The sequence below is a fragment of the Centropristis striata genome, chromosome 17, assembly GCF_030273125.1.
Source record: "Centropristis striata isolate RG_2023a ecotype Rhode Island chromosome 17, C.striata_1.0, whole genome shotgun sequence".
Taxonomy (NCBI): Eukaryota; Metazoa; Chordata; class Actinopteri; order Perciformes; family Serranidae; genus Centropristis; species Centropristis striata.
In genome coordinates this window covers 800001-812640 of record NC_081533.1, presented here as the reverse complement: position 1 = coordinate 812640, position 12640 = coordinate 800001, and the positions used below count along the sequence as shown (strand labels likewise).

The following is a 12640-nucleotide window of genomic DNA, read 5'->3' as shown; positions in this document are numbered from 1 at the left end:
CTGACCTGGAACTGACTTCTATACACAACAACCAGCAGAGTGAGAGCGATGACCCTGTGTGTGTGTGTGTGTGTGTGTGTGTGTGTGTGTGTGTGTGTGTGTGTGTGTGAAAGTACACTTTATTGTGTAAATGCACTATTATGTTTGTAAGTGTGCACGTGAGCCTTTAGCGCCGTGCTGAGTGTGTAACGTACAGTTTGCTTTCATGTTTAAATGTGTGTGTATGGTGTGTGTGTGTGTGTGTGTAGGTCAGTTGGTTTTGCCCCGGTCACGGTTGACGGCCTTTGAGGAATGTCCATTACACACAGTACAGTTGTCTGCAAGCTATAAAGAAAACAAGATAGAGGGAGGAGGAGGAGGGGAAAAAAGGAGGGAGGAGTTGTTTGAAATTTAATTTAAAGCAGGATGAAGGGACGGACGGAGGAATGGAGCAGGAGGAGCAGGAGGAGGAGGAGGAGGAGCGCTGTGTGCAGGTAAAACTAAACAGGAGTTCCTTAATTAACAAGTAAACAGTCAGAAACAGTTGGCTGAACAAGAAAGTTGGCTGAAGCAACTTTCTTGTGAAGCGAAACCAGTTTGCTAATAAACCAGACGGGAGCGTAATACCACATTCTACCACTAGGTGTCGTATTCGGCTCAGCAGCAGCTCCAGAGTGGAACATAATGAGCCTGAGAGTGGAGCGACTCCAGTCTACTGCGAGAACCAACTGACAAAAAATAAGAAATAAATAACTAGAATGAAGCAAATACATGCTTAAAACAAGTCAAATTATCTGCCAGTGCAGTAAGTCAATGTTTCTTTGTAAGAATTCTTTAAATAAGTAAAAAATATCTAGACACTGGAAACTTAAAATAAGTCCAAATGTACTTATTTCGAGCAATTTTGGCTTGAAAAGTGAGTGGAACATAATGATCCTGAGAGTGAAGATGATAAACCAAACAGCAGGCGGGAGCGTAATACCACATTCTACCACTAGGTGTCGTATCTGACTCAGCAGCTGCTCCAGAGTGGAACATAATGGGCCTGAGAGTGGAGCGACTCCAGTCTACTTGGTGCACCTTTAAGCTAAAGAAACTGATCCATAAACCAATAAACAGAAGAAGAAGAACATATGAAATATATATGAAAATAAAACTAAAATCACAGTGTCTGTTTTTTTAATTTTACAGTATAAAAAACAGAAGTGTAAGTAAAACTACAGTAGTTCTACTGTAAATAATAATTAGAGTAAGTAACTCGTTAATTGCTGCAAATAAATTACTGTAAAAATCACAGTAAATTATTTACAGTCTGCAGGGGAAACAGTGGAAATGTTCGATTTTGAGCTGCGACGAACACATATATATATATATATACATATATATATATATACATATATATATATATATATATATATATATATATATATATATATATATATTAACCCAATAGGTGGCAATGCTTGGACAAGTCCTAAACGTATATTAAACAACTTTTATTGGAATCTGGTTTGTGTAAAAGTGTTAAAAACGCAGAGAATCCAAGATAAAAGCCTAAAGTGTAAATCTATGGATCTATTTCATGACTTCCTCCTTTATTGCTCAGTAGAACAGCTGATTATTTCAGAATAAAACCTGACAAACGGTGTTAATCTCCACTAAATGATTCCTAATAAATCAGTGTGTTCCACCAATAATGAGAGAGTGAAGCAGGCGAGAGGAGAGTGGAGAGGAAAGGGTCCAGGAAAGAGCCCGGGGCCCAGTGACCAGACGTATTGTCTGCCGTCCTGCTGAGAGACAGGACGGGCAAAGAAATGGAGAAAAATGATGCAGGAAAGGAGGCCAAGAACGAGGAGGAGCAGAAGGAGCGCTGGGCAGAAAATGAAGGTTAGAGCCAGAACCACCAATCAGCTGCACACATGCACTTTATTAATTTGGCTTCCCAGTACAGCAGAGGAGGTACAAACACGCTCATGAAAAATGCATTAAAGGTGAAGAGAATAAGTAGAAACAACAGGAGGAAATGGGGGAGGAGAGGAGAAGGAGTGATGTGGAGGAAGAGGGAAAAGTCAGAGGAGACACCAGGATATCAAGATGGAGAGGAGGAGGAGGAGCAAGAGAAAGAAAGAGTGATGAGAAGAAGAGGGATGGATGGAGGCAAAGAGGACAAATAAGATAAAAAAAAGGAGGAAGAACGAGTAATAATGTGGGAAAACAAGAAGGAAAGCAGGGATGGATACAGAGAAAGTTATTGAGCAGGATAGTGTTTTGAAAGTTAAAAAAAAACATTCAAAATCACATTTTATGTTGCACTAAAGGGCTAAAAAAGACACAAAAGGACCAAAAAACCCACAGAAGACAGAAAATGACTAAAAAAGACACAAAGTGTCTAAAAAAGACACAAAATAACTAAAAAAAGACACAAAATAACTAAAAGACACAAAATGTCCAAAAAAAGACACAACATGACGAAAAAAAGACAAAATGAATAAAAAAAGACACAAATTACTAAAAAAAGACACAAAATGAATAAAAAAAGACACAAAATTACCAGAAAAAGACACAACATGATGAAAAAAGACACAAAATAACTAAAAAAAAAGACAAAATGAATTTAAAAAAAGACACAAAATGACTAAAAAGAGACAAAATGAATAAAAAAGACACAAAATGACCAAATTGTTCCTCTAAACACACCAGAGCCAATTCAAACAGAGTCCCACTAGAATAAAAACCAGAGTTGATGACAGGATCACACACAATCACAAGATCACATTTATGTTGGTTTTTCTTTGTTTCTTTTTGGTTCTAAATGTTGATCCAGTAAGTCAGAATAAAAAATAAATTATTATTATCAGGTCATATCGGTGAAAAATATACCAACATGGTATTTAAACATGTTTTAAGTGGTGAATACAGGCAGGATGGAAGGAGTCAGACATGGAGGAAACAGAACAAAACTCCTTAAAGTAAACGAATGGATATTAAATGTGTTTCATAATGCTTTAATGCTTTAATGCTCTAATCGTTTATTGTAAAGTGATCAATGAGTCACTTTTCTGTGAAAACAGACAAACCAGCAACTTTTTAATAAGTCTGTTGAACACTGACGTGTTTTGTACAAAAACAATTTTAATGGAAATGTCTTCTTTTTGTTAACAACTACAACAATTTCTTTCAGCATCCTTTAATTGGACAATTATTTTTTCGAAATTTATAGTTTAAAAATAATGATTTGACTTAAAAAAATGTCAGGAAAGAGTGAAAAATGAAATTAAAATAGTTCAAATGTCTTGCTTTGTGTAACCAAACATCAAGATATTCAGATTAAAATAATAAATAACAGGAAAGCTGGATTGAGAAAAGGTTTGGCTTTGTGTTAAATAAAACTAACATATATTAAAACCACATCGGTTGTTCAGGAGGATATATCCTCTTGGGAACACGAATGGTGACACCAGATGTTTCCCGTCCAGTAGATGTTGAGATATTTGACTCTGACCAACAAAATCAGGGAAGTCAAGCAATTTCTATTTGTTTTGCAAAACTTCAATTAGCAGGAAATATGAAGTGTAGCTGAGGCTGATGGGAATGTTTTTAGTTTTTTAGGAAATTGGACAAAATAAAACTTAATTAGCAATCCATCCAGAAATTGTTCAGATATCCACCTTAAGAACACAAATGTTAACTTCATGGCCACAACCAAAGTGGTTGTCCAACCATAAAAGGACCCTGATCAACAAAACAAATAGTTGTTAAGTTGCTTAAAACCACAAATATGAACCTCTTGGTTAATGAAGACCTGAAATTAAGTGACTCAAAAAAATCGATGACATTTTAAAAAGTGTTTAATGGTTTAATTTTGTTTTCACATGGAACTCCGACGCTGTTCTCCTCTCATTTCATGTCTTTTCTTTTGTAACTTTACGTCTTTTTTTGTGTGTTTTTACGTCTATTTTGTTGGATTTTACCTCTATAGACAATTCTAGACAAATTTCCAGGCTTCACCAAAGTCACTGGGATACATCCTCTTGGGAACACGAATGTTGGTAGTACATTTTTCTGCCAATAAGTCTGATAGTTGTTGAGATATTCACTCTGAACCACATTGGTTGACCAACCAAATAAAAAAAACACTTAATAAAACCAGGAACCAAATTCAATAGGGTACATCCTCTTGGGAACACGAATGTTGGTACCAAATTTTGTGCCAATAAGTCCAGCAGATGTTGAGATATTTTACTCTGAAGCAAAGAACCCTGTCCAATAAAACAAGTGATTAATTGCACGCTGGTAAAATCAAGCTACAGGATCATCTCAATAAATCAGAATATGATGAAAAGTCCATTTCCAGAAGTCAAAATCAACAGAAAAAGACATAAAATGGCGAAAAAAGATGTAAAATGTTGAAAAAAAGACATGATATAACCAAAAAGACGTGAAATGACCCAAAAAAAGACGTAAAATGACAAAAAAAGATGTAAAATGTAAAAAAAAAAGATGTAAAATGTCCAAAAATAGACGTAAAATCCAACAAAATATACATAAAAACACACAAAAAACGACGTAAAATTACAAAAGAAAAGAGAGGAGAACAGCGTCGGAGTTCCATGTGAAAACAAAAGTAAACCATTAAACACTTTTTAAAATGTCATCGATTTTTTTGAGTCACTTATTTTTAGGTCTTCATTAAATGTAAACCATAATCATTATAATTAGGATAAATGAAATGTTTCATTCTGTGTGTAATGGATCTATAGAATGTCTTATTTCACCTTTTTGAATTGAATTACTGACATAAATAAACTTTTCTATCATTTTCTAATTTATTATGATGCACCTTTACTTGTATTGTATGCTTTTTTTTTACAAAAGTTCAAGTGTAAACGTGTGATTAAAGCTGGTAGCAGAAAAAACAACCAGCTGAGACAGAAGAGGAGAGAGTCCCTCTGTGGGTCAGAGCTGCATTCACACATCGATTACTGGAGAACACCTCAACACACACTCACAGAGATGCATATTCAGATACAGGAAACAGCCACACACACACACACACACACACACAGTCACACACACAGACACACACACACACACACACAAACACACACACACTCAGACACAAAGTCCGAACGCCCGCTTCGCCTCGATGCAACCAGAAGACAATCAATAGTGAGGGCAGAGCCACAATACTGTTCTCCATCATGACTATCAAACACACACACACACACACACACACACACACACCCTCCCTCAGATCGATGGCTGTCCGCTGTGTCCACGGTTACCGAGCATCGACCCCCGCCGCTAATGGCGGCCACGGAACCTTGGGAATTAGTGTGTGATTGATTGACAGACTGCTTCAAAGACACACGCATCATATAGACCTCAGAGTGTGTGTGTGTGTGTGTGTGTGTGTGTGTGTCAGTGGTCCCCTGTGGCTTGTCCATACGTTGTTTACCCATCTCTTTTTCCTTCCCGTGCATCCTAATGTTCTCCGAAGGACGAAAGAGAGAGAGAGAGAGAGAGAAGAGAGGAAGAAGAAGGAAAGAGGAAGTGAGGACAAACAGGATTATGACAGAAGAGAAGTGAATCGTCAGCGTAACGTGACAGACGAGAAGAAGCAGAGAGGCGTTTTCTCTCACGGTGGTAACTCTGGTGATAAAGGCCACCAGTCTGAGGGAGAAGACCAGTCAGGGGTTGGGAGGTCACCATTACAGATCGTCTTGGTACGATTATTGTCAGAGAAATAATCACGATGTTACGATTATCGCCATTATTTGTGCATTCATTAATTTCACACAACTATGAGACGTGTTCAGCAGTGGTGGTTCTACACAGGGGCCTCCAGGGGCCACTGGCCCTGTGAAGAAGCCCTTGGCCCCTGCTGTGGCCCCTGTGTCAAATTAATAATAAAATGATCAATTTATAACAATGAACGACGGAACAATTCTAACTTTTTTTTTGTTCAAAGAATATCTCATTATACACAAAAGGAACCCAGAATGTTACATTGTATAATAGTTTAATTGTGCAATAAAAGCTTGTGTATATATATAAAAAAGATCATTCTCACTATACTGCACTTTCAAAATAAAAGTCTCATTGTTTTAATCAGTGTATTTGTATCTTCCAAATATACTTAAATTAGATTTTTAAATGAGCTAAAATAAAGGTTTTGGATGCTTAAATGTAATCTTTGCCGTTTTATAATGGGCCCCTCTGATTAAACACTGGCCCCTGCTTGGCCCCCACAGTAGAACTGGTCTAGAACCGCCACTGGTGTTCAGCTTTACGTACGTTAGTGAAGGGACGAACCACTCCGGTGCGTCAGCACACCAGAGTATTGGTGCGTGTATCGCTTTAAGAAAAAACATCATGTGACCGATACAGGAAGTGTGTCGTTTGGAAGTACCAAAGTGTGTTTATAAGGGAACAAAGTGTATGGACATGTTGCAGGTTTGTTGGATTTTTGGAGTTTTGCTGTTGGATTTTGTTCCACTGACTTCATGGATCGTTCCAAGAAGAAAGAGTCTGGAATCATTCTGATCTTGTGACGCCAAATAAGGTTTGAAGCAAATTTTAAACTCTTCTCATGAACAACTTAACTCAGCAAACAAATTGAGCAAATGAAATGATACAATGATGAGATCCTATTTTAAATTGCACACAATTAACAGCAAATGACACGGAGAGTATTTTCTACCAGTTCATTGTTCTGTTGGTAAACATTGACATGATTAACCAAGTTACTATTCACCTTTACGCTGTGGTACAACGCCGGCTGGTTATCCTGCAGCTGTTGAAACATGTTTGATGTGTTGCCTGTTTTAAAGGCAACTTTTTCGTGTCATGTTTTCCACCTGGACAACAATGACACCTTGGTCAGTTTTTGGGTAGCCCAAACATTCCCACACAGATGATTTTAGATGTTTTTTCGGAGGGAATAGGCGAGTTGCGCTGATGTACCAACATAGTTCCAGCAGAATCTTTTCCAGAAATTGGCGGTATTTAGTAAATATTAACACCGTGATTAATCGTGAAAACGGGTAATCGTGACATCCCTAGTCAGGGATGGTTTCATTTAAGACTTTTAAACAAGATTTATAGGTTTTTAATCACTTTAGTCTTCCTTTAAAGCCCCACAATGTTTCTCTTACTTGTGCCATTTCAAATGGGTTTCCTGGCCTTTTTATGCCACTTATCTTGTATTGTTGTATCATTATATCATTGTTTTTAGCCATGCCAGTTGGTTCCTAGACTCTCTACAGTATTCCTACAGTTTGGTGGAATGGACAATAAATATTTGAGCCTGAAGTGTCTTTTAGTCAAATTAAAGGCGTTTTAACTGTAAAACAAAAATCATTAAAAAAAGGCAAAAAGTCTGACAGTAAAAGTTACCAAACAATTACCTTCAAATAACAGTAAGCAACTGTTTTAAAAGTTGTTCTACAGATAATACATTTAAAAATATGGATAACATACAGTAAATATTTGTATTTAAAAACATATGTCTGTAGAATAAAAAGGTTAAGTAAGTAAAGGAAGACGGTAAGTGCCAGACAGTATCACTTCAGATTCGTATCAAGTGATTTCCTGATTTTATACATGTGGAAACCAAACAAATGGTCTCTTCTTCTTCGGTCCTGCAGCTCTCCAGTCATTAACGCCCCACCCATCATAAAACTGGACTGTCCTGCTACTGCGAGGCCTTTCTCAGTAAAAGCCTCCACTCCATGGCAGGCGATACTCTAAATGAGAGCTGACAGTGTCCCTCCAGTCTTTAAGAGCTCTGAGTTTGCTGCTGGAGGCTGGTGGGAGATCTTCAGGAGTCCTGAACCCTCCGGAGCTCGCGTGAAACCCACCCCACCCCATTTGGCTGCACTGGTAAATATTTAATCTGCTGCACCTACATCTCTGACGAAGTGCTCCGAACGGCTCTCACAGACGGAGTGACACTTTGAATAAAACAAACAGGAAAACAGAGGAATTGCTCTTTGTGTTCTGGATTTAGAAACACACTGTTCTGGCTGTTGTGTGTTTTTTTCCCCTCTTTCTTCCTGCGAGCACTCCGAGTGCCAATTTACAAATGCAGTCGATTGCTCTTGTGCTGAGTCAAATAGATTTCAGCTCCGCACTCTGGCACTTAGGTCGCCCATCTTTAGCTCTCGCTGGAAGTCCAAGACGCCCATTTGGAGCCATTTCACATCGGCCATTTTGTGTCATCTCTAATAGACACGGACACTGGCTCCTTGAGTAATTGATTCTGCCAAGTCTTTGACTTTTAAGATGTTTTCGAGTCAGTTAACAGCTCAACAGGAAGTCTTTCCCACCAGGCTCCATTAAAGAAACAGTAAACACTCTGAGGGTTAGTGGTTGGTTTAGTTAGAGGTTTAGTTCAATTAAATTCACCATTAAAGGGTTCTATTCTCTGTTCAATAAAGTGCTTATTGCTTATAATGTCTGATTAATATTGGTAATGTGTTCTGTTGTCTAATTGTGTCAATGGTTATGGGTTCTATTGCCGAATAAAGACATCGAAGAGGATTCAGTTCCCAGTTAAATATATTCTATTACCTAATAAAACAAACTGTTAGGGACTCCATTGTCTGGTTAAAGTCAATAGTTTGGGGTTATTTTAGCTATTTTAAGTCAGACAGTAACACTTGTAGTGTTCGGAGCTCTACTGCCTTTTAAAAGTCAATGTTTAAGTCAATGGTTAGTGGTTAAGTTAAATTAAATTCATTGTTGAGACGTTCTATTCAGTTAAAGACTGCAATTATTGGTTATATTGCCCAATAAAGATTGGGAAAGGATTCTGTTTCCTCTATTCTATTGCCAAATAAAACCAACAATTGAGGATTCTATTCCATGTTAAAGCTATTAACTAAAAGGACATCCAGTAAAATTCAATGATGATGGTTCTAGTAGCCAATAAAGTGAGAAGGTTAATGTTCTGCTTCCTAATAAAGTTCTATTTGCCTAATATAACCAATGGTTAAGGATTATTTTCACTAGTTTAGGGTTATTTTAGCTATTTTAGGTCAGACAGTAACACTTGTAGTGTTCGGGCCTCTACTGCCTTTTGAAAGTCAATGGTTACGTCAATGGTTAGTGGTTTAGTTCAATTTAATTAAATTTTAAGGCATTCTATTCCCTGTTAGACCAATTATTGGTTCTACTGCCAAATAAAGATTGGGAAAGGTTTCTGTTTCCAGTTAAGTCAATGGAAAGGAGTAATATTGCCAATAAAACCAATAATGAAGGCAAATAGAACTTTGTTTGTGAGTAGAACTCTATTACTAGGTGTCCTTCTAGTTAATATCTTTAACATGAAATACAATCCTCAATTATTGGTTTGATTTGACAATAAGTTCCCTTTCCATTGACTTAACTGGAAGCAGAAACCATTACCACTCTGTATTGGTCAATAGAACCAATAAATACTGTCTGACAGGGAATAGAACATTGAATTTAATTGAACTTAACCTCTTACCATTGATGTAAACATTGACTTTTAAAAGGCAGTAGAGCCCCGAACACTACAAGTCTTACTGTCTGACTTAAAATAGCTAAAACAACCCTAAACTAGAGACTTTAACCAGGAAATAGAATCCCTAATCATTGAAATGAATCAGGGAATACAACACCCAGCCATTTACTTTATCAGACAACACATAACCATTGACTTATATTGGTTTTAATATATTTTGACTTTATCTGTTGACGTCATGAAGCATTACAACATGTTCATTGGCAGTAGAACACAAACCTTCTGACTTTATTGGCTAATAGAACCACAACCATTGACTTTTACTGGGTGTCTTTCTAGTTAATATATTCAATGTGGAATATAATCCTCAATTATTGGTTTTATTGGCAATAGAATTGAGGAAACAGAAATCTTTTCCCACTCTTCATTGGGCAATAGAACCAATATTTACAGTCTAACAGGTAAAAGAATGGATACTGTCTCACTTTAAATAGCTAAAAGAGCCTTAAACTATTGATTTTAACTAGGCAATATAATCCTTAATAGATGGCTTTATTAGGGAATAGAACACATTAGATTTAATTAGACAAAAGAATCATAATCATTGACTTTTACAGGGAATAGAGCCTCTATTCCTTGGATTTCAAACACATATCTATTGACTTAAAACAAGCAACTAAACCTCTAACGGTGGAAAAGAACGTTAAATAATTTACTTTAAGTAACTGGTAGAACCCATAAACTCTTATTATAGGCAATAATCTATCATTTAAATAGAACTATAGATAGTAAAAGTCAATGATTATCGTTCTTTTCGCCAATAAAATCAGAAGGTAAATGTTCTATTGCCAATCAAAGTCAATGGTTGCCTGTTTAAAGTCAATGGTTTGGGGTTGTATTGGTGCTTAGAGGTTTTACTTGCCTGATAAAAGTCGATATAAAAGAAAGAAAGAAAGAAAGAAAGAAAGAAAGAAAGAAGAAAAACAAGTTGGTGATCCATTTATCATTGACACATGCTGAACTGAGAACATGAAACTGATTATTTCTTGTTTCTTTCAGCGAGTAAACTTAAAATATGAGCTCCAACAGCCAACAAATCCCCAAATTGTTGTTAATCAAATAGTTAAAAGACAACAGTCGTCTTTTATTAGCACTAATTACTGGCAGGCTGTTAAAGAAAGAAAACAAGTGTTTTATTGTAACGAGGTTATTAGAGTTTATAACCTCATTGATTTTGTTCTGGCAGAACTTCACACTTTCAGCTGTTTATGAGCAAAGATCATTCAATTAAAGTGCAATCTTCAAGAGTTACGTTGTTGTTGTTTATTTAGTCTTTCTGTTTGTTGTGGCGTTTCTGTAGGGAGATCAGCTGTCAATCAAACTGAGAGGACTGTTTTCTTTTCTATGCATTTACTCTCGATTTATACTCATGTTTCTTTGTATAATTTCCTTTATTATTCTACAGTTCACGATAAAGAAATGGAATGGTAAGACGAAGTATTGTTTTTTACTAAATGGCAGCTTATTGTTTGTTTTATCTTCTTGTTTACATTTATTTAAAGAGTATTGGTGGAACAATGATAATGTAATAATTCTAAAATTATCTTTATTGATTTGCTTTGTCAGAAAGTGTGCTTTATTGAGATTTTGAAATTTATTTTCACAACTGTAAAATTCAGTTGATTATTTGTGTTATTACAGTTTTTGGCTGCATATGAATTTCAAATCCTCAGACAGGTTAAACGCTTCAGGGATCTTTTCCTCCCTCTTTCTCTTTTTACTGAAGTTTCTCTCCAAAATTAATCAGTTAATTAATTCACTTTTCCCCTCAGTAACAGACTCAGCCAATGGGGGGCGCTAGCTGCTAGCTGCTGTTAGCTGCTAGCTGCTGCTGCTAGCAACTAGCAACTAGCAGAGTTGCTGATCACCATGTTTGTTTTTTACGTCGCACTTGAAAAAATGAAACATGAAAACGTGAAGCAGGAGGAAGAAAAGAGAAGAAGAGGAGAAAAGGACTTAATGTCACTTTAGTCCTCGTCAGCCTTCCATCTCTCTCTCTCTCTCTCTCTCTCCATCTCTCTCTCTCTCCCTCTCCATCTCTCTCTTGCTCTCCCTCTCTCTCTCTCTCTCTCTCTCTCATCCCCCTTTTTCCAGCTTTCTCTCTCCATCTCTCTCTCCCTCTCCGTCTCTCTCTCTCTCTCTCTCTCTTCCTCTCTCTCTCTCTCTCTCTCTCTCTCTTATCCCCCTTTTTCCAACTTTCTCTCTCTCTCTCTCTCTCTCCCTCTCTCTCTCTCTCTCTCATCCCCCTTTTTCCAGCTTTCTCTCTCTCTCCCCCCCCTCTCTCTCTCTCTCTCTCTCATCCCCCTTTTTCCAGCTTTCTCTCTCTCTCTCTCTCTCTCTCTCCATCTCTCTCTCTCTCTCTCCATCTCTCTCTCCCTCTCTCTCTCTCTCTCTCTCTCCATCTCTCTCTCTCTCTCTCTCCATCTCTCTCCCTCTCTCTCTTTCTCTCTCTCTCTCTCTCCATCTCTCTCTCTCTCTCTCTCTGTCTCTCTCCATCTCTCCCCCTCTCTCTCCATCTCTCTCCCTCTCTCTCTCTCTCTCTCTCTCTCTCTCTGCAGGTGCACATAAGAGTCCTGACAGTAGATGAGTGTATTCTTTTCAGGACAGATTGAAAGCACTTCATCTGTAACCTACACACACTACTTGAGTGTGTGTTTCTCAAGTGTGTGCATGGACAAGAGAGGTTAATGTGTGTGTGTGTGTGTGTGTGTGTGTGTGTGTGTGTGTGTGTGTGTGCACCAGATGTGTTTAGGTTTGTTGCTTCAAAATGCGTGCACCAAAAACTACGTGAGTCAAAGTGTGTTTCCTAAGAAGTGTGTGTATTAAAAAATGTCCATGTATGTGTGTGTGTGTGAAATGTTTGTAGTGTGTGTCTCTGTATCCAAAGTGTGTGAAGTGTGTATGTGTGTGTGTGTGTGTGTGTGTGTGTGTGTGTGTGTGTGTGTGTTGAAGACAAGGCGAAGCATTGAGCTGTTTTTGAAGTGAATTAACAAGTCAAATGAGTGCCGCAGCACCCTGCATAGGTTACCACACACACACACACACACACACACACACACACTCCCACGCTTATCATCACAGCTTCTTTGTTGAGGAAGATGAGGCCAATTA

General features: G+C 37.6%; 1 protein-coding gene and 1 pseudogene across 2 annotated transcripts in view; one reads left to right on the top strand and one right to left on the bottom strand.

Annotated features, from left to right (window-relative positions):
* Positions 1-12640, top strand: part of LOC131988994 (scavenger receptor cysteine-rich type 1 protein M130-like) — a 912635-nt pseudogene that overhangs the window by 546804 nt on the left and 353191 nt on the right.
* Positions 1-12640, bottom strand: part of LOC131988996 (dachshund homolog 2-like) — a 144215-nt gene that overhangs the window by 42338 nt on the left and 89237 nt on the right. The gene's annotated exons all lie outside the window — the stretch shown is intronic.